Here is a 20,812-nt window from a genome sequence, read left to right as displayed (position 1 = left end):
ATGTTTTCGGCACACAAAACCATGCAATTTTATAAAACAGGCCTCTGGGTTGTGTTTATAAAAACTAGGATAGAAACATGCATCAAAGGGTGGAGTTGAACTTGCCATCGTCAAGTCCTTGCGGAAGGTCCTGATCGAAGTACTGTCCCTCGGGTTCGGGGTCGCAGAACTGGTCCTCGGTTGCTTGGTCGCAGTCGGGAACTTCTTCGTTCACTCCGTGTCCTACGACGCAAACAAACAGACATACAATCAAGCGAAAGAACTAAAAGCTTTTATCGTTGGGCTTGAATCGGAAATAATTTAGTTACGGAGTTAGGGGTGATATCTTTGGGTGGTTTCTTAATGGCATGACTAAAACTATACTAGAAAGGGCGTGGTAAAGTTTTGGGTCGATCGGAGGTCGTTTCGCACATAAAATGACGAGGCGCAGGGGGTTTCAGGGATTAAATGGGGTCCAGGGGCTTGTTCGTAAACTTTCTAAAAACAGAAGGGCCTATTTGTAAATCTTAGAAACATAAGAGGCACAACAAAAAGTGCGAGGGATCTACTTGAAATTGACTTATATCATGGGGGGGGTCTAGTTTTGGAAATAGCAAGGAGAGGGGGCTCATTTTGCAAGGTTGTAAAAGGGTGGAGGGGTCCCTAAACAAATAGAAGGGAAGGGAGGGGCCTAAGGGCAAAATGCCCCTTCTTCCTCCTCTCCTGTGACAGGAAACAGGGGAGGGGGAACAGGGGCGGCGGCGGCGAGCACGCCGGCCAGCCAGGGCCAAAGGGGCGGCTCGGGATAGGGGGATGAGGGAGAGGGGGGCACGGGGAACCCATCCCCGGCCTCACCTTGACTTGGGACGCGGTGAGGGGGCGGGACCGCGGTGAGGGGCGGCGGCCGGTGGTGGCGTGCGCGGCGGCGGCGCTCGGGACAGGGGGAAGAGGGTAGGGGCGGCGGTGGTGGTTGTGGTAGTGAAGTGCGGCGTTGGGGGGGTATTTATAGGGGAGAGGTCGGTGAGGCGGAGGAGAAACGGGGCGGTGGCGGCCGGCGGGCGGTGCGGGGCGCCATCAATGGCGCTCGGCCGCTTGCGATCGTCGCCGTGCGGCGTGGGCGCCGAGGGCCGGGTGCTGTGCGGCCACAGTGGCCAGGAGGTGACGGCGCGCGCGGCGAGCAGAGCGCCAGCGACGGGCGGCGCGGCACGCGCGGGGAAGCGCTCGTGCGCGCGCGTGCGGCGCGGCGAGGTGCGGGCCAGGACGGGGGCGCGGGCGACGGGCGGCGCGGCGAGGTGCGCGGCCACGCGGGGCACGCGGAGCACGCAGGGCGGGCGCGTGCGCGCGGCACGGCCGGGGCGGCGCAGGCGCACGGCCTGGGCGGCGTGCGGGCTCGCGGCAGGGGAAACCAAGAAGGAAAGGGGAAGGAGAGGGAAAAGAAGGAAAAAGAAGAAAGGGAAAGAGAAAAGAAAAAAGAGAGAAAAGAAAAGAAATGGAAGAGGGAAAAGAAAAAGGAGAGAAGGAGAGAGAGGGGGAGGGGCGCGTCGGCGCCGGTCGCGGCGGCGACCGCGGCCGGTCGGCCACGCGCGCGCGGGTTTCGCGCGCTGCACGAGGAGCGCCGGCGCTAATCGCGGCGGGCGGTCGCGCGTGAGCGACAAGCCAACGAGCGATGCGGAACGGAACAGCGATCCGGTTAGGGTTAGGGTTTTGAAATTGAACCGTTTTTACGAATTACTCTAGCGCGTGAGCGGTGCGGGATGAGACGGCGGTCAGGCTCGCGTCGGCCGTCAGTGTGACGGTGAAACGGAGAGAGTCAGGGTTTTACGACGAATACATTTTCGGTCAGGACACCTTAACGCGTAGTTTAAATTTGAAATTTTCAGGGCGTCACAAACCTACCCCACTTAAATGAATCTCGTCCTTGAGATTCGGCTGGTTCCTAAATAGATGGGGAAATTCCTTCTTTAGGGCCTCTTCGCGTTCCCATGTCGCTTCTTCTACTCCATGTCTGCTCCATTGAACCCTGCATATCCGTACTTCGGAGTTTCTTGTCCTTCTAGTGACAGTGTCTAGAATTTTGACCGGTACCTCCTGGTATCGCAGATCCGGCTGCAGGTCTATTGTTTCCACTGGCACATGTTCTCCCTCGGGTACTCTCAAACACCTTCTTAATTGCGAGACATGAAATACTGGGTGTATATCCGACATTTCTTCTGGTAGCTCCAGTTGGTACGCTACTGCTCCGACTCTCTTCAGAACTCGATACGATCCAATGTATCGAGGGGCCAATTTTCCTTGCACTTGAAACCTTCGCGTTCCTCGAATGGGTGAGACCTTGAGATATACAAAATCGCCTGGGTTGAAACTTATTTCTCGCCTTCTCTTATCTGCGTAGTTCTTTTGCCGAGATTGAGCCGCCTTCAACTTCTCGCGGATCTCCGCTACTTTTTCTTCTTCTTCCTTTATTAGTGCGGGCCCTACTAGTGTACGTTCTCCAACTTCCGACCACATCAAGGGAGTTTTGCACTTTCTTCCATAGAGGGCTTCGAATGGCGACATGCCCAAGCTGGCTTGGTAGCTATTGTTGTACGAGAATTCTGCATAAGGTAGGCTCTGCTCCCAATCATTTCCATAGGTCAGGACGCATGCTCTCAGCATATCTTCCATGACCTGATTTATTCTTTCGGTCTGACCATCCGTCTGTGGGTGGTATGCGGAGCTAAAATCCAACTTAGTGCCCATGGCTTTATGCAGGCTTTTCCAAAATCTAGAGGTGAATTGGGTTCCTCTATCCGAGACAATTCTGCTAGGCACTCCATGTAACTTTACTATGTTCTCCACGTAAAGCTTTGCCAGCTTTTCTCCGCCATAAGTGGTTCGTACGGGTATGAAATGAGCCGATTTAGTGAGTCGGTCCACTATTACCCATATGGAATCGTGTCCCTTCTGTGTTCTGGGTAGGCCTACTACAAAGTCCATTCCTATTTCATCCCATTTCCAGACCGGGATAGGCAAGGGTTGCAATAATCCTGCCGGCTTTTGATGTTCGGCCTTGATCCTTTGGCAGGTATCACAATGAGCCACGAATCGTGCAATATCCGCCTTCATTCCATTCCACCAATATTTTTGCTTTATGTCCATATACATTTTGGTGGATTCTGGGTGGATGGAGTAGGCTGAGTTATGGGTTTCGTCCATGATTAGCTGCCGGAAGTCTCCATTCCGGGGCACACAAATCCTATCCTCGTACCATAATGTCCCCTTATCGTCTACTCTGAAACCCGGCGCTTTGTTTTCTCCAGTTTGTTTGCAGATCTTCATTAACTCTTGATCCGATCGTTGGGCCTCTCTAATTCCATCTTCTAGTGTCGATTGGATGTTTAGCACTTGGCTGGAACCTCGAGGAACAATGTGCACATTTAATCGTGCCATTTCCTCGCATAGATGGTCATCCTTGGGTCCATAGGTTTTCCGGCTTAAGGCGTCGGCCACCACGTTCGCCTTTCCGGGGTGATACTAAATTTCCAAATTATAGTCCTTGACCAACTCCAACCATCTCCTTTGCCTTAGGTTTAAATCCAGCTGGGTGAAGATATACTTCAGGCTCTTGTGGTCGGTGTAAACCTCACACTTATTTCCAATCAGGTAATGTCTCCAAATCTTAAGGGCATGCACTACGGCTGCTAATTCCAAATCATGGGTCGGATAATTCTGCTCATGAGTCCTGAGTTGGCGGGAGGCATATGCAACGACTTTCCCGTCTTGCATCAGTACGCATCCTAATCCTTGTCGGGATGCGTCACAATAAATGACAAAGTCCCGATGGATGTCCGGTAGGGTCAGCACTGGGGCGGTTGTCAACCTTTGCTTCAATTCTTGAAAACTTCTTTCACAATTTTCCGTCCAGGCGAACTTTTTCTCCTTCTTAAGAAGTTCCGTCATGGGTCGGGCTATCTTAGAGAATCCCTCAATAAATCTCCGATAGTATCCGGCTAATCCAAGAAAACTTCTGATTTCACTAACGTTGGTCGGCCGCTGCCAGTTGGAGACCGCTTCGACCTTCTCTGGGTCCACTGCTACGCCTTCAGCGGTCAAAATGTGACCAAGGAAAGCTACTCTCTCTAGCCAGAATTCACACTTGCTAAATTTGGCATATAGTTTATGTATCCTTAGCTTTTCCAACACTACCCGCAGATGTTGCTCATGTTCCTGAACACTCTTGGAGTAAATAAGTATGTCATCGATAAAGACTACAACAAACTTATCCAGTTCATCCATGAATACCTTGTTCATGAGGTTCATAAAATAGGCAGGGGCATTGGTTAGTCCGAAGGACATTACGGTGAACTCAAACTGCCCGTAGCGGGTGACAAAAGCTGTCTTAGGGATGTCACTTTCTCTAATCTTGAGCTGGAAGTATCCCGACCTTAGGTCGATCTTGGAAAAGTACTTGGCTCCTTTTAGCTGATCGAACAGGTCATCAATCCTGGGGAGGGGGTACTTATTCTTAATGGTAACTTCATTCAGTGCCCGGTAATCTACACATAACCTCATACTCCCATCCTTCTTCTTGACAAACAGCACTGGGGCTCCCCATGGCGACGAGCTTGGTCTGATGAAGCCAATTTGCTGCAGTTCTTCTAGTTGTTTCTTTAATTCTGTTAGCTCAGAAGCCGCCATCCTATAGGGTCTCTTGGCTATCGGAGAGGTTCCGGGAATAAGGTCTATGACGAATTCTATATCCCTGTCCGGCGGCATACCGGGAAGCTCTTCGGGGAATACATCTGGGTATTCGTTTACTACCGGGACTCCTTCTAAGGGCTTGGCTTCCATGCTAAATACCATTGGGTCAAACTTACTATCCCGGGTACGGCAGATCACTTGTACTCCTTCGTGGTTTGTTAGGTGTACCACTTTGTCGGTACAGCCTATGAGACCATTGTGTCGGCTTAACCAGTCCATTCTAAGGATCACGTCTAATCCCCCAGACTTAAGTACTACCAAATCTGCTAGAAAGTCTACCCCACTTAAATTGATCCTTACTCGTGGACAACCTAATTGACAATTGATGTCGCCTCCAGGCGTCCGAGTTAATAGGGGTGTTTTTAGTAGCACTGTAGGTATTTTGTGTTTCTCCACATAGCTCGAGGATATAAACGAGTGCGATGCTCCAGAATCGAATAGTACTGTTGCCAGAGCTGAGTTGACTAGGTACTCACCGAGCACTACGCCTTGAGCTTCTTGAGCCTCCTGCTTCGTCTGCTGGCTGTTGTCGTTGTTGCGGATAGGCACTCGGTTGGCACCGGTCAGGGCTGGTCTGGGTCCATTCACCGAGTTGGAGAAGGCTGATGTGGCCGGCTTATTCTTGGCGTAAGGGCAATTGGCAATATAATGCCCTATCTCGCGGCAGTTGAAGCAGGCCCTAACATTGTTGTTGTCGGAGGCGGCCAGACTTGCATTGCTCTGTGGGGCCCTCATGGTATTCTGGCTTCTAGGCTGTGTGTCAGGGGCCCGTGGTCCTGTCACTTGGGACTGAGTCCTATACTGCATTGGGGCCTGAGATCTTGGTGCAGTGTAGCTGGAGTTTCTCGGCCTTTGGAAGCGGTCCTGTTGGCGGGCCTTACTTTCTAGGAATTTGCGTTTATTATCTTTCCTCTCTTCGGCTTTGGCCCTCTCCGTGAGGATGGCTTTGTTCATCAGGGTGTTGAAGTCCGGATAGATCTGTGGGGTAAGCAAGGTCCGGAGTTTTGGGCTTAATCCCTTCTTGAACATGTCTTGCTTCTTAACGTCGTCGCTCACTTCTTCCGGCGCATATCGGGCCAATTCCATGAACCGGTGGGTGTACTCTTCCACCGTCATGCTTCCTTGTTGTAGTGCGCGGAATTCATCCGCCTTGCATTTCATGGTGGCCGAAGGGATGTGGTAGCGGCGGAACTCCCTTATGAATTCTCCTCAGGTGATGGTAGAGGCATCTTCGGCTGCGGCACAATAGTTTTCCCACCAGGATAATGCTGTTCCGGTGAGCTGGTGGGCTGCCAGAAGGACTTTGTCCCGGCCCTGGCATTCGAATGGTTCGAGCTTCCTCTGAATCACTCGCAACCAGTCGTCTGCATCCAACGGGTTGCAAGATCCGGCAAAGGTGGGCGGTTTGGTCCTTAGAAAGGCCGTCAGCTTGTCGTTCATGTTCTGCCCTCGTGGTTGCCGGTTAACGAGGGCGTTGGCCAGTGTTTCCAGTATGAGGTTCTGGTTGTGAATTATTTGTGCCAGGTCTCCGAGGGGTGGGGGTGGTGGTAGTTGCTCTCCTCCTTGGTTTTCTCCTCGGTTCTGGCTTACTTCTTGTTCTCCTTGTGGAAGATTTTGCCCTACAGGCTGCGCTTCGGCACCAGCGGCTGCAGGGTTCCGGTTGCGGGAGGCCCTTGCGATGCTTCAGGGAGCCATCTGTTGATTGGGTAGAGTGGAGTTACTATTATGTGATGTTTAAGTTGTTTAATTCGTATATAAGGAAGAACCTACCTTCTGCCAGTATTTATATAACAAGCAGCACACAACAAACCAGCATACAACATCACAAACAACAAGCACAAACAACTTTATTACTGCAAGGGGGGTACAGCTTGGGGTAAGGCTAGGTCTCGTACTACTCGTCCGGGATCAGGCACAACTTAAACAAAAGTGGCTGGGGACACATCACTAGGGTGGCGTCGGTCATTTTACTCGCGGGGCAGGCCTTCTTCTGGGGCGGGAAGCGTGAGTGATCCTTGCTCGCCGTCCTCTGGATTTCCATTGGTCAAGGGTTGCGCTGCAGCATTCGCTTCGATGGCGGCAGCGGAACTTTCAGGGTTCTCGGGTGGGGCTTGTGTGTTTCCAAAAAGGGGTCCCCATCCTATGATGGGCGTCCCGAGTAAAACATGGTCCTCCCCAATTGCCGGGACTGGTGTCCCACTTCGGGTCCAATCTTGCATGCGCCGGTCTCGGGCTTGCCTGAGGCTTTCTTGGGCGACTGCTTCGCTACTGACCGCGGCTGCGGCTCTCGCCTCGGCGTGGGCGGCTCGGATCTGCTGTATCCTCACTGCGAGCTCTGCTTGCTCGGCTCGATGGGTCTGTTCCCTTAGAAGGTTGGCTTGCTCATCAAAGAGTTGGTCCAGGGTGGCTAGGTAAGTAGCCACTTGGTATAGGGGGCCTTCTTCGTGGCGACGTCGTTCCAGGTTTCTCATGCGTGCCTCCCAGACTGGGGTTCTGATGGCCGGCGGAAAGAACTTCGTTGGTGTGGGGGCGAGGTGTTCTTCAAAAATCCGGCACAAATAACGGAGTGCTTTTCTGATGGCCAAGGGGTAGGTGTCTTGGTGTCTAAACCCCGTGGCGGTCGCTCGCCAAGGCTGAATGTCGGGGTAGCGGTTGCTCCTGGCAATGACCAGGATCACCCTGCAGCGGAGGGTACCATGGTGCTCGTACTCTCGGCTGTAGTACCTTGGGCGTTCCGTAACGCCAAGGTCTTCCAGGGTGTTGATTAAGAGGCCGGGAAAACCAGGTGCTGCTTGGCAATCGCCCTGGGTCCATCCTTCCTCAGCCATCTGAAATATGAACAGGGTAAACAATTTTGCATAGGTACAGCGAGGGAGTAGATAACATTTATTATTGCAACATGGGGGGTACAGTTTCCGGGGTTATGTGGCTTATTAGGGTAGAATTCTAGTTCAGAGTGCTAATCCTATCACGGGGATTCCTCCTCGGTCCTGATTGGGCGCTTCTTTATTGGAAGGAACTGATCCATCTCATTTTCGGTCTGAGTACCCTTATCCCAATGGGTTTCCATGGGTTCTTCTTCTTCTTCCTCTATCCATCCACCTATCCCGTTGCGGTTCTCGTATTCTTGCATCTGGGCTCGGAGGGCGGCTAAGGAATACTCGGCGCTTGCGGCTCTTGTCCGTTGTTCCTCCAGCTCCTGGGTTATCTTTTCAATCCCATGGATTAGCTGCTTCAGTTGTGCTGCCTGTTCGCGGTAGAGTGCATCCAAGCTAGTAAGATAGATGGATAGGTGGGAGACCATATCTTCTAGGTCTTCTTCTTCTCGTCCAAGTCCCCTCATTCGGGCAATCCAAGTGCGTCCTCTTCCCTCAGCGGGTGGGAAAAATCCCATAGGGGTCCGCTGAAGGTGTCGCCTGTAGAGCATACGCAGCCGGCGCAGGGCTTTACGGGCGGCTTTTCGATAGGTGTCGGGGAAACGGAAACCAGTGGTGGAGATGAACCAAGGGTCCACATCAGGGTAGCGGGTGCTTCTCTCCACAAAAACCATCATGTCGCACCGAAAGGGTGCCTCCGGCGATGTACTCACGGTAGGCATACTCCGGTGGTTCCATAATCCCGACGCGTTCCAGGCTGAGCAATAGTAACTTGGGAAGGCCGGGCTCTGCGTGGCAGATTCCGTTAACCCATCCATTGCCAGCCATCTGGAACAAGGCAAAGACCAGTGGTGAGTGTTTGTGTAAAAAAATTTCTAAATCGGGACAAGTTCTAGGGCCTAAAAAGGGGTCTCGCTCCTAGGGTCACGTCCTACGGCCAGCCTACGGCTCTGATACCACCTGAAGCGTCCCCCCATCAGGGAAGACTTAAAAGTGTTGATTTATCAGTCCCAGGAGGCTGATAACACTTTTATTACATCAGATGATACATCACCGTACAACTCTACGCGGTAATGGGCAGTGAAGCGCCACTATCGCGAGGATTACAACTAAAACCCACACCATTATACTAGCTACATAAAGAGGATCATCAGAGTCTTGCGCCATGCGGAATCCAACGGTGGCCTCAACCACAGGCAAGACTGGGTGCAGGACGAAACCCTACTCGCTGTCTTCGGGGAGGTAGTCTGGGTCTTCCACTGTAAAAGTAAGAATGGCGTGAGTACAAACGTACTCAGCAAGTCCAATCACACCCACGGGGGGGGGGGGGTTGAAAGGACCTCAAGATGCCTAGAGGGGGGTGAATAGGCTAATCTGCAACTTAAAACACTTTGAACACGGTTAGCAACAGAGGTATCCAGATACTCCGGATATATGTCCGGATACTCCGGATGTAGAGTCCGGAGTTTCCGGATATATTGTCCGGACTATCCGGGTATGAAGTAACGTGCTACTAATCACTGTTTTAGATGCTGTAAATTGAATCAGGTAAATTTAGAGGGACTAGTGGTACCTCTGGAGTGTTTCTCACCAGTTTTCTTTCTTGTGAGACTTGTACAAAAGTAGATCGGCCTCAAACCCTAAAAGGTTAGTCTCACAAGCAAATAATCACAAGCATGAGGTAGAAATATGAGAATGACACAGAATTTGTTTCCCGAAGTTCACTCCCAAAGGAGCTACGTCTCCGTTGAGGAAGAATTCAAGAGACGGTGCTCAAGAACTCCTATGCTCCTCTCCCAAGGGTGAGACCAACGCTCAAACCCTAGGGTCACTTACTATGAATTCCTCGGAGAGGAAAGAAGATTACAAACCAGCTGTGATGCTCACAAAACAATCACGCAATCACAAGTGACGCCTAGCCGTCTAGGAGCTTGAAGCTCCAAGAGTAATAAACTAGAATCTACAGGCTAGACTTGGTTTGATGTGCTCAAGAGATGAAATCAAGGCTTACTTGCACAATCTTAGCTCTTGCAACAATCTCACTTCAAACCCCAACGAAAATCACTCAAGAATGAAGCAAATGGGGAGTGAGAAGGCTCTCTTTAGGCTTTCTGCAGGTCTGGTCGAAAATGAGCAAAAGAGAGAGAGAGTGAGAGGGGGTATGAGGGGTATTTATACCCCCTCTCCCAGAAACTAGCCGTTGGAAGAGCGATACCCGGAAACTCCGGATATATGTCCGGATACTCCGGACGTAGGGGTCCGGAGACTCCGGACCAAACTGGTTTTCCAGACCGGTAACAGTAACCCGGACACTCCGGGTATACGTCCGGATACTCCGGACATTCTGTCCGGACATTCCGGACTGGGACCCGGACACTCCGGGTTAGACACTGAATTTCACATTTAAGTCCCCTTTTTGAGTGTTGAGATGGTTTCTTATGATTTTTGTGGGTTCTCTTGAGCACAACTACCATGTCTACACTAGTGGATCACAGTTCCCCTTGATAGTACGGCGTTCCTATACTCAATTTCAAAAATAAAATCTAGTCTTTAAGAACACTTGAGGACGCCGCTTTTCATATCCTTTTTGAGGGTTCACGCATCTCTAAAAGCTTTGCTTAGTCACCATTAGCACCTGCACACATGCTTAATAACACGATTAAATATACATGTGCTTTGTCATATATCACCAAAACCCACTTAGGGGCCTAGATATCTTTCAATCTCCCCCTTTTTGGTGATTGATGACAACCCACATGTATCTCATTTGATAACCATAAAAATGTAATCTTAAGCATGTAAAGAGCTCCCCCTTAATGTATGCCATGAATTTGAATTTCAAATTGACTTCTCTAAAGTCAAGATTGGCATATTTAGAAAAAGATATGGAAACTCTTTATACATTCTACAGTGGGGTGAGCATGTGTGTGCTGAAAAGTGTGTGATGCAAAAGTCATGTCATATAACAGGAAACACTAGTGTTTGATCAAGATAACCCGGAGACTCCGGGTTTCAATCCGGAGACTCCGGACCATGTGTCCAGAGTATCCGGAAGCATATCCGGAGTATCCGGACCATCAGGTCAGAACACAGGAAAAAATTAACATTGCATCATAATCAAATTAAGCTCACACTATCAGCTCATCCTTAAAAACAAACTGCAAACTAGTAGACCACAAAGTAGCACACATTACAAAGTTCCTCACACCACATAGTCCTTACATGAATAATTGTTCAAAAAAAACGCATAAAGTTGATACATAGCCCAAATGAGTACATAAATGACATTTTTGACTCCCCCTTTGTCATCAAGTGCCAAAAAGGAAATGAAAAATGGCAAGAAGGTCTTCTACTCATCATCATCTTGGGCATCATCATCGGAGGTGTCCTCATCCTCATCCGAATCGGGGATTTCGCGGTAGTTTGGAGGTGCTTCTTCCTCGGTCTTTTCCTCTTCATCAAAAATCTCTTGGCCACGAGGAGGAGAGCGACGGGATCGTGTAGGAGCACGTGTGCGCTGACGTGGGCGAGGAAGAGGAGCATGAGCAGCAGCAGTGGCGGCCTCATCCGCAGCATCCCATTCGGCAAATGGGTCATCAAACTCGGGCAACTCATGGTCTGGATCCGCCGGAAGCCCCAAGTGACTCTTAATCTCAATAATGTCACGGCGGTTTTCATTTATCTCGTGAGTTGCAGTCTTGCACATGCAGAATATGATCTTAAGAGCTCTCTTGATAAAAGAATCATGATGACCACGACGAGAGGAAGATGGACCCGCATAAGATGGAGCTGGGTCAAACCTTGGGTTCCTTGTGGCACCGGCATGAAGAGGAGGGGCGTGTGGTGCATCACCGGATCGAGGACGAAGGTGAAGGGCAGCGTGCTTGCAATCCTTGGGAAAGGTGACCTTGGTGACCCTCTCAATCATATACATGATGTAAGGAGCAGATGGTAGAAACTTTTGGGGATCATTCGTCGTCCTCCTTAACTCATTCCAAATGAAATCCATAATGGAGAAAGGTCGCCCACCGGGCATGACACGGGCAAGGAGATTGCAAGCAAAGTACCTAAGAGCAGTGGCATCACCATCCTTTGCATCAATAGTGGCACGAAAAAATTGGTTCATGGTGTAGTAGAATGGTTGGAGAGTGCTTGCATTGCCGGCTTCCGCTAGAATAGGGTTGTAGAAAAGAGCCGATAATTGACTTGGTTTCAACTGATGTTCCACATGAATGGGATCTCTCTTCTCATCCTCTGAACCAAGTCCAAAGAGTCTAGAGAATGTCATGTAGTCAACTCCATATTTCACTCCCTCGGTAGTCCAAAAGAAGGCAATTTGCCTTGCGTCATAAAATAAAGAGGAGTGAAATTGAGCAAGAATCTCTTCATTCCAATCATACCGAAAGCCCATGATGTCATAAAGACCAAATTCCTTGCACTTTTCAATAGCTTGATTGAAGAATGGGTCATTCATCCTCTCAAAATATTCCCAATCAACATACTTGCAAGGAACAATGGGAGCTTTGCCCTTGCGCATGACAACAGAGGAGTAGAAATCTTGATGCAACTGACACCAAAATCTCCTTTCCAAGTTTTCAGCCTTCTCATACTTGTAAACGTCCTCCTTGCGTGCATCCGTAAGTGCCACAGTCTGCTTGAAATAATTCCTCCCCATAGTAGTAGTAAACTCAGTGAGGATTTGAGGACGGTGAAGCTTTGGACACCTAGGATATTGGCGTTGATCTTGTGGATATTCAACTTGAAGACGAGGAGGAGTGCGAGGGCAGATATCCCAAGCAATTCCCTGTCTTGATGGATTAGCCCGAGAAGGAGGTGGCACTGCCATGCTTGGCATCATGTAGGGAGCTTGACGAGGTGGACGGGTTTGTGAGCTGCTTCCTGCAGGCTCTTTGCCCGGACGGTGACGAGGACGAAGTTCTCTTGGAGGAGGACTAGGAGGAGAAACTTCCTCCTCAGGGATTTGAGGATCATGACGGCGCTTTTGCCGTCTCTGACCGGAAGAAGCCTGTGCACGCTCACGTCCCATAGCCTGGATATAGAATATATCGATTAGGAGCAGCTAGACGAAATAGGAATGAGACAGGTGGGCAGAATCTCTAGGAATCCGGAGAGTCCGGATATATGTCCGGATACTCCGGACAGTCCGGAGTATCCGGACGGAACATCCGGAGTCTCCGGGCATCGACATGTAAACCCTATTTTCATGAAATCTAGAGATTTGCCCATGGGATTTGAATGAAATTTGTGGCACAAGCTGCTGCACATGAGGGAAGATAATGCCCCAAAGGATATCTAGTTTTGACCACTACATTGAGAGATCGGGCGATTTGAAGTTTGAATACCTTAATGAAGAGGAAAGCGCGGGAAACTCCAAATCCAAAGCGTTCTCCGGAGATTCCGGACGAGAGAAAGCACTCCCTTCAAAGATTCGCAAATCTCACGGGAAAAGTGGTGAAAATCGCCCCTTGGGCGAGTGGAAGGCAGTGGAGAAGAGGAGAGACGCGGTGGAGGTGAAAATAAGAGATAGAACCGTTTTGACCGACCCCCCCGCGGTATATATATAAGATGGTTTCACCATCCGGAGTATCCGGACGTATGGCCGGAGTATCCGGATGTCCGGAGTATCCGGACGTATGTCCGGAGTATCCGGCTCCCCCTAAAACTGTGAAGTATTCCAAAGAGAATAGGATTGAATTTTGATAAGAGAGATCTAGTGATGTGAGAGGCTTACTTAACTTGAGACTAGCCAGCAATCAACAATGGGAACAATAGTCTCAAGCAAGTAAGAAAAGATTCAAATTATTTTCAACATCACACTCCTACTAATTCTAGTAGATTTTTTCAAAATTATTTCTCTATAGCACTCAAGCATGTGCATGATCTCAAACTAAGTTACGAGAATCCAAAATATTTAGCTCACTCCTCAAGGTACAAAAACTTTGCTCATCAAGTGGTTTAGTGAAGATATCGGCTAGTTGTTTATCGGTGCTCACATGACTTAAAACGATATCTCCTTTGGCTTCATGGTCTCTCAAGAAATGGTGTCTTATGTCAATATGTTTGGTTCTTGAGTGGTTAACGGGATTGTTCGCTAGCTTGATTGCACTCTCATTGTCACACAAGAGTGGAATCTTGCTAAACTTACAACCAAAGTCGCTCAAGGTGGACTTCATCCAAAGTAGTTGTGCACAACAAGCACCTGCAGCAACATATTCGGCTTCGGCAGTGGATAAGGCAACGGAATTTTGTTTCTTGGAACTCCAAGACACAAGGGACCGGTCAAGAAATTGACAAGTCCCCGATGTACTCTTCCTATCTACTTTGCAACCGGCATAATCCGAATCGGAGTAGCCAAGTAGATTGAAAGTGGAGCCCTTGGGATACCACAAGCCAAGGTACGGAGTGAAAACTAAATATCTTAGAATTCTCTTAACAGCCATAAGGTGACATTCCTTAGGATTAGCTTGAAACCTAGCACACATGCACACACTAAGCATGATATCGGGCCTAGATGCACAAAGGTAGAGAAGGGATCCAATCATGGAGCGATATACCTTTTGATCTACGGCCTTGCCATCCTCATTTAGATCGAGATGTCCATTAGTCGGCATGGGTGTCTTGATGGGCTTGGCATTCGCCATGTCAAACTTCTTCAACATATCTTTGGTATACTTGGTTTGACAAATAAATGTTCCTTCCTTGAGTTGCTTGATTTGAAAGCCAAGAAAGAATGTCAACTCTCCCATCATGGACATCTCGAATCTCTTCGTCATGATCCTACTAAAATCCTCGCACCAAGATTGATTAGTAGAACCAAATATAATGTCATCGACATATATTTGGCACACAAAAATTTCTTTGTCAACTTTGCGAGTGAAAAGAGTAGGATCGACTTTGCCTATCTCAAAGCCTTTCCTTAAGAGAAAATCCTTAAGGCATTCATACCATGCTCTAGGAGCTTGCTTAAGCCCATAGAGCGCCTTATGGAGCTTGTAGACGTGATTAGGCAGCTTAGGATCTTCAAAGCCCGGTGGTTGCTCAACATATACCAATTCGGAGATTGGTCCATTAAGAAAAGCACTCTTCACATCCATTTGGTATAGCTTGAAATCATGGTGAGTTGCAAAGGCAAGCAAGATACGAATTGACTCAAGCCTAGCTACGGGTATGTAAGTCTCACCAAAATCCAAACCTTCGATTTGAGTGAAGCCTTGAGCAACCAACCTTGCCTTGTTTCTTGTTACCACGCCATGTTCATCTTGTTTGTTTCGAAAGACCCACTTTGTTCCAATGACGTTTTGTTTGGGTCTTTCTACCAAGGACCAGACTTCATTCCGTGTGAAGTTGTTCAATTCTTCTTGCATGGCCATCACCCAATCCGGATCATCCAGAGCTTCTTCAACCTTAAGTGGTTCCAAAGAAGAAACAAACGAGTAATGTTCACAAAAGGTTGCTAAACGAGAACGAGTAGTTACCCCTTTGTTTATGCTTCCAAGGATGTTATCCACGGGATGATCCTTTTGAATAATTTGATGAATTCTTGGATGAGGAACTTGAGCTTCATGTTGTATAGGCTCGACTTCTTGTTCAGCCTGAGGTTGATCTTGATGTGGAGATGATGGTTCATCTTCTGTAACCCGGATACTCCGGACCTGTGTCCGGATACTCCGGACAGGTGATCCGGAGTCTCCGGATGTATACCCGGAGTTTCCGGGTTGCGCCGCGGAAGTCGATGTAGATGACCCTTTGAACATCAACACATCATCATCGTCTTGATCCTCTTGTTCTTGTGGCTTTATTTCACCAGTAGCTAGCTTCTTGATCGCCTTGTTTGGTGATTCTTCTATGCCTACAACATCATCAACTTGCTCTTCTTGAGAGCCATTAGATTCATCAAATGTCACGTCACACGCAACTTCAACACAACCAGAGGTTTTGTTGAAGACACGATATCCATGAGCATTTGAGGCATAACCAAGAAGAAAACCTTCATCAACTTTAGATGCAAATTTAGAGTTCTTGGGCTTCTTGTTGAGAATGAAGCACTTACTTCCAAAAACTCTAAAATATGACACATTAGGCTTTTTACCAAGTAGAAGTTCGTAGGCCGTCTTGTTCAAGATCTTGTGAAGATAAAGACGGTTGATAGCATGACATGCCGTGTTGATTGCTTCCACCCAAAATTGATCCGAGACCTTGTATTCATCAAGCATTGTTCTTGCAGCTTCAATGAGAGTTCTATTTTTCCTTTCAACAATTCCATTTTGTTGTGGAGTATATGGAACGGAGAACTCATGCCCAATGCCCTCTTCTTCTAAGAATTCTTCAATGTTGGTGTTCTTGAATTCGGTGCCATTGTCACTTCTCACTTTCTTGATCTTGGTCTCGAATTCATTTTGAGCTCTTTTTGCAAATTTCTTGAATGTCTCTTGCACTACACTTTTGTCATGCAAAAAGAATACCCAAGTGAAACGAGAATAATCATCAACAATAACAAGTCCATATTTGTTACCACCAATGCTTATATAAGCCACCGGACCAAAGAGATCCATGTGTAGCAGTTCAAATGGCTTGACGGTGGTGATGATGCTCTTTGACGGATGAGGAACACCAACTTGCTTTCCGGCTTGACAAGCACTACAAATACGATCTTTCTCAAAAGAGACATTTGTTAGTCCTAGAATGTGATCCCCCTTTAGGAGCTTGTTGAGATTTCTCATCCCAACATGAGCTAGTCGGCGATGCCATAACCAACCCAAGCTAGACTTTGCCACCAAGCATGTATCAAGTTGAGCCTTTTCTTGTGAAAAATTCACTAGATAGAGCTTTCCCTTGAGTACACCCTTGAAGGCAACGGAGCCATCGCTTCTCCTAATGACGGTCACACCTTTGTTAGTAAATAAACAATTGAAACCCGATGCACAAAGTTGTGATATGGATAGCAAATTATACCCAAGAGATTCGACTAAAAGAACTTTTGAAAGAGAGAATTTTGAGTTTAAATCAATACTACCGGTACCAAGCACTTTTCCCTTTTGATTTCCGGCAAAAGTAATGTAATGATCATCATTTGATTCTTTCAAACTCTCAAATATGCTTCCTTCTCCGGTCATATGATTGGTGCATCCGCTATCAATCACCCATGTTGATCCACCGGAAAAGTATTCCTACAAAACAAGATTATTCCTTTCTTTTAGGTACCCAACAATACTTGGGTCCTTGAGTGTTAGTCAAAAGCACTTTGGGTACCCACACATGGCTTTTCACCTTAGTGTTCCATGAACGGTGACCCACAAACCTAGCAACCACTTTACCATGGTGGTTCCTAGTTAAAACATAATCCGCATAAAATGACATTTGAGATAATGTTTTTGATGTCTTGGGCATTTGAAATTTGTCTTGCTTCAAAGAGGATGCAACAATTTTGGCACCTTCATCACATGTTGTGCCTCTCTTGACAAACTTGATTTGACTTAACCCTTGCTTCTCACTACTTCTCCTATGGATGGGAGTTGTCATGTTCACTAGGCCTCCTCTTGCCCCTAAGGCGGCCTTCTTGTTATTCTTGACATAAGGAATGGTTTGAGAAGTGCCATCTTCATTCTTTCCTAATCCCTTACCTTTCTCAAAACCATATTTACTTAAGTATCTTGAACCAAACCCCTTGGTATGCTTCTCAAACTCACCTACCCTCGGTGAGGGATTTGTCTTGAGTACTCCCTTGTGAGATATTTCCTCTTCTTGCACCAATTGGGTGAGTCTACTAATCTCTTTCCTCATGGCTTGCACTTCGGCATGGTTAGTCACACAAGTTTGAATATCAATATTAAAGCATCGTGCACAACCATTACTAGTTGAAGAACTAGATAACTTTGATGTCTTACAAGTGTTAGAGGAACTTACTAGGAGAGTGCTAACTTTAACTTCAAGTGCCGTGTTCATGGCTTGCAAGCTTGTTAAGCTTTCTTGAAGTTTATCATTGTCTCTCTTTAATCTAGTATGAGTGTCTTCAACTAAAAGAAGTTCTTTAGTTAAGTCATCCACTTTCCTCTTTTCACTAGTGAATGACTCTTCTACCTCAAGAAGCATGTTATCCTTGGCTTTTAGATATTCTCCAAGCCTCTTGTTTTCCTTCCTTTCATAGGTAAGGTTCTTTTCTAGAGTCTCGGATTTTTCTCTTTCAAGCCTAAACAATTCCTCTTGTGATTCAAGAGTCTCATCTAGATCATCTAGTTTCATTATTAACTTCATTATTTTAGTTGCCGCACTCTTGCCATATTGTTTAATAAGACTAGCAACTTCATCATCATCATCTATTTCATCATCCGACGAGTTTGGAGATATTACCTTTGAGTTCTTCGCCATCAAGCACATAATTTGATCTTGATCTTCATCATCGGTGAGATCTTCAAACAAGCTTGGTTGATGTGAAGATAAAGTCTTGAATGCCATGGTTGCAATGTCTTCATTGTCGGAGTTGCTTTCTTCATTTGAATCCCATTCTTGACCAAGATGAGCTTCACCAACATGCTTTTTATATCTTGGCTTATCCCTCTTGGATGAACTCTCCTTGGCATTCTTGTTCTTTTTCTTTTCTTCCGGACAATCCGCAATGAAATGCCCAATTTTCTTGCAACCGAAGCATGGCTTGCTTGATCTTCTTCTTGATTCATTCTTGTTCTTGCCAAAGTTTCGAAAGTTGCCCTTCCTTAGAACTCTTCTAAAGTTCTTGATGAAAAAGGTCATTTGCTCATCATCAAGCTCATTATCTTCACTATCACTAGAGTCATCAATCTTTGATGGTTGGGATGCTTTTTCCTTGCCTTTCAACTTAGCTTGAAGAGCCAACCCATTATTCTTTGCAGCTTGCTCTTGTAGATCGGCTAAATCTTGATTTATTTTGACTCTCTTTAATTGATCATGATGAGCCTCAATTCTCCCAAGAACATTCTCGGCGGTGAAATGCTTGAAACCCCTTTCCGCTCTTATCAAACTAGGTAATGTGACATCCCTAGCCATGTAGACGGTTAAGAGCTTATCCACTATCTCACGATCACCCCATTTGTCTCCACCAAGAGATTTGATTTGATTGGTGATCTTTTTCATGCGGTTATACATCTCCTTAATAGTTTCATCTTTCTTCATGGAGAATAGACTTAGTTCATCTTCCAAAGTCTTGATTCTTGACTCTCGGACTTTTCTTGACCCTTGATGATTTACTTGGAGAGTGTCCCAAGCATCCTTGGCGGTAGAGCAATCTTCAATTTTGTCAAACTCTTCCGGACTCACGGAAGAGTGAAGAATGTTCAACGCTTGATAATTTCTTTGTAAGACATATGCTTGAACGGGTGTTGTGGCTTCTCCATCTTCCGGGATCTCACACCCTACTTCAATGATTTTCCATAGATCCTTATGAATTGCACTCAAATAACCAAACATCTTGGTCTTCCATTGATTATACCCCGTTCCATCAAAATAAGGGGGCTTTCCCATGTGAATTGAAGCACTATGATCACTAGGAATTTGAAATGTATAGTCATGACCAACTTGGTGATAGTTGGCTCTTTTCTTCACCTTTGAAGAGCTTGAAGATCTTCTCTTGTAGTCGTTTTCCGAGTCATCACTTGACTCGATCATAACTTTAGTGCTTGATTTCTCTTTCCTTCTTTGCAATTTCTTCTTCTTCCTCCAAGCCTTCCATTCTTGAAATGACATTTCATCGTCGGTTGTTTCCAAATCTTCTTCCTCTTCTTGTAGCCTGTTCTTTTTCTTATCCTCTGATCTTTCAGATGACTTCTCCTTCTGAACTTCAACCATTGGATCGGCTTGACCCTTGGATGAAGCGTCACTCGACATCTTGACTCTCCAAGCGGTTAAGCTTCAAATATGGAGAACCTTGCTCTGATACCAATTGAAAGGACCTCAAGATGCCTAGAGGGGGGTGAATAGGCTAATCTGCAACTTAAAACACTTTGAACACGGTTAGCAATACAGGTATCCGGATACTCCGGATATATGTCCGGATACTCCGGATGTAGAGTCCGGAGTTTCCGGATATATTATTCGGACTATCCGGGTATGAAGTAACGTGCTACTAATCACTGTTTTAGATGCTGTAAATTGAATCAGGTAAATTTAGAGGGACTAGTGGTACCTCTGGAGTGTTTCTCACCAGTTTTCTTTCTCGTGAGACTTGTACAAAAGTAGATCGGCCTCAAACCCTAAAAGATTAGTCTCACAAGCAAATAATCACAAGCATGAGGTAGAAATATGAGAATGACACAGAATTTGTTTCCCGAAGTTCACTCCCAAAGGAGCTACGTCTCCGTTGAGGAAGAATTCAAGAGACGGTGCTCAAGAACTCCTATGCTCCTCTCCCAAGGGTGAGACCAACGCTCAAACCCTAGGGTCACTTACTATGAATTCCTCGGAGAGGAAAGAAGATTACAAACCAGCTGTGATGCTCACAAAACAATCACGCAATCACAAGCGATGCCTAGCCGTCTAGGAGCTTGAAGCTCCAAGAGTAATAAACTAGAATCCACGGGCTAGACTTGGTTTGATGTGCTCAAGAGATGAAATCAAGGCTTACTTGCACAATCTTAGCTCTTGCAACAATCTCACTTCAAACCCCAACGAAAATCACTCAAGAATGAAGCAAATGGGGAGTGAGAAGGCTCTCTTTAGGCTTTCTGCAGGTCTGGTTGAAAATGAGCAAAAGAGAGAGAGAGTGAGAGGGGGTATGAGGGGTATTTATACCCCCTCTCCCAGAAACTAGCCGTTGGAAGAGCGATACCCGGAAACTCCGGGTATATGTCCGGATACTCCGGACGTAGGGGTCCGGAGACTCCGGACCAAACTGGTTTTCCAGACCGGTAACAGTAACCCGGACACTCCGGGTATACGTCCGGATACTCCGGACATTCTGTCCGGACATTCCGGACTGGGACCCGGACACTCCGGGTTAGACACTGAATTTCACATTTAAGTCCCCTTTTTGAGTGTTGAGATGGTTTCTTATGATTTTTGTGGGTTCTCTTGAGCACAACTACCATGTCTACACTAGTGGATCACAGTTCCCATTGATAGTATGGCGTTCCTATACTCAATTTCAAAAATAAAATCTAGTCTTTAAGAACACTTGAGGACGCCGCTTTTCATATCCTTTTTGAGGGTTCACGCTTCTCTAAAAGCTT

Source organism: Panicum hallii, chromosome 6, assembly GCF_002211085.1.
Source record: "Panicum hallii strain FIL2 chromosome 6, PHallii_v3.1, whole genome shotgun sequence".
NCBI classification, from domain to species: Eukaryota; Viridiplantae; Streptophyta; class Magnoliopsida; order Poales; family Poaceae; genus Panicum; species Panicum hallii.
This window is presented reverse-complemented; position numbering follows the sequence as displayed.